Here is a 2,500-nt window from a genome sequence, read left to right on the forward strand (position 1 = left end):
TAAACGTTAGATAAAGTTTTGAACGTCATTAAATTAGGAAAAGGAAAAGCAAAGAAGAGATAAAGGAGAATGGCCAGCAGACGAGGATGAGGGAAGTTTCCATAATATTTAGAAGAGAAAGAGAAGTAGAAGGAAAGAATGTATGAACGCAACGGAAGATGTTGGAGATTTGTCAATAAAAGAGAAAGAGAATTCTATGAGATGTAGAAAAGGAGGACAGATAAAGAAAGAATGTATGAATATAGGAGGAGATAAAATAGGCTTGGTATCAGAAGAGATTTCTCAGGGTTGTAAATACAGAAGGGAGAAAAAGGACGAAAACATATGGACACCTAAGAGAAAAAAAAGGGAAATACTGAAGAAAAAGGAAAGAGAAGGAGGAGAAATTCAGGGTTGAAGGAGAAAATATGAAGAAAATGTTTTAAAAGAGAAGAAAAATATTGAGCGGGAGCAACAAAAGTTATACAAATATTACACACATACATATACCAAAGGCTTTTCCCCCTTACAAGGGAGGTAGCCAAAAAGACAAAGACATAAAAACCATTCCCATCCATTCCATCCCTAAATACACTCCACTCCCCTCCACCCTCTACCCTCCCTCTCATCTTGGCACCTCCTGGATGACGGGTCATCCCTGCATCATGTCCACTGCCCTGGGTCAGAGGCAGTGTCGCAAGACACGGCACATCCACAGCAAGGCCGTTTCATTAAATCAGCGACCCCCACCCTCTCCGTCCCCTCATACAGAAATGGAGAAGACGGGGAGAAATCCCTTCGGGCTGCGTCAAATTCTTCTCACACGTATTACCTCACCACCCATCCCCTCACCCATTCCACCTCATGCATCACAACATCATCCATATAAAATAATTCTCCATTCACCCCTGTCTTCTGTCCTCTCCCGTCCTTCCCCATTTATCTATCTCATCCTAGGTCGCCCCCTCATGTTCACTCTCTCCACATCTGCCTTCCATACCTCTTTTACTAGTCTTTCTTCACTCATTCTTTCCATGTGTCCAAACTATCCCAATATTCTTTCATCAACCCTAACTCCCAACTCCCTTACCACCCCTGTTCTCCTCCTCACCTCCTCATTTCTCACTCTATCTAGCCTAGTAACCCTCATCATACTTCTCAGACACCTCATCTCAAACACGTTCAAACTCCTTCTCTCTTCCGCTCTTATGTTCCATGTTTCTGCCCCATATAGTGCCGTTGACACAATCACTCCTTCATACAATCTCCTCTTAGCCTTCAATCTCAAATGTCTATTCCTCATTACACTTTTTAATCCACCAAGGCATTTACTCACTTCTCTCAATCTACATTCTAACCTCCACCTCCACTCCACCCTCTCCTGTCACATTTGCACCCAAGTATCTAAAACTACCCACTTCCTCCAGTCGCTCTCCCTTAATGCTCACTTCCAGTCTGCTGCCACTTTCCTCCATTGTACATCTCATCACGTTACTTTTACCCACATTTATCTTCAATTTTCTTCCATCACATACTCTCCCAAATTCTGTCACTAACTTCCTCAATCCCTCCTCTGATCCTGCATATACATATACATATACATATACATATACATATACATATACATATACATATACATATACATATACATATGAATAAATGCATATAACTATGATACGTATCATAAGTACATACGATTATGAATATATAACTATGATATATATAATGATATATATGATACAGTATAATAAGATAACACATATGATAATTCACTGATACATATGTTTGCGAGTTTGAGATTAATTTTTTGCTCTTACTATGGAACTGCGGATGAATGTGTGTTTCTTTTTTGGTAAATAAAATTGCCTAGCAGCAGTAAGAATAAATCTTTAGCTTTGGCAAATAATAGTGTTTGTTCTCTTCGTTACTGAGCTTATACCGAAGAAGTTTTATCTATGCTATGGTCAGTTATGGTCGTTATTTATGTTATAGTTTGCCCATTTCAGGTGTTGTAAACACAAAAATTATTTACAAAAATTCTTGGTCTTTATCTATTTTTTCTTGCCTTTTCCGGGCTGTTAGATTTTATTCAGTGTTATTTATATTAAGTTTGATCATTTTTATTTTTATTTTCTGTTTGATTGTCAACCAGTTTGAGAATCATTTTGATGTTGACACTATTCATTTTTCACAAGAAGAAGAGAGCGAGGGAAGGAGAATAGAGGGAGGGATATAAGCAGGGATTAATAGAGGGAAAAGAGAAGAAAAGAGAGAGAAAGAGGACGAAACGAGGGAGGGAGAAGGTCATAATGTCATTTTCTTTATGGTTCCTAATATTATATCTAATGACTTAGAAGGACGCCAAGATCTTTGAACAAGCCATTACTACACGCTAAAGCCACGGGCATCAAAATGTTTCTTAAGGTTCTACATCACCTAATTTCAGACTTGTAGTAAACCGTTACACTTACGAGTAATATACGTTCGGAATTACGAGCCCTTTCGTAGTTACGACTCTAAA

General features: G+C 38.5%; 1 protein-coding gene across 1 annotated transcript in view; it reads left to right on the forward strand.

The window, feature by feature from the left end:
- The window catches only part of LOC143034339 (uncharacterized), a gene marked incomplete at its 5' end in the record, with an annotated part of 121,116 nt that overhangs the window by 10,000 nt on the left and 108,616 nt on the right, over positions 1-2,500 (forward strand).

The sequence above is a fragment of the Oratosquilla oratoria genome, chromosome 17, assembly GCF_046742065.1.
Source record: "Oratosquilla oratoria isolate Oo_2021 chromosome 17, ASM4674206v1, whole genome shotgun sequence".
In the NCBI taxonomy this organism is placed as follows: domain Eukaryota; kingdom Metazoa; phylum Arthropoda; class Malacostraca; order Stomatopoda; family Squillidae; genus Oratosquilla; species Oratosquilla oratoria.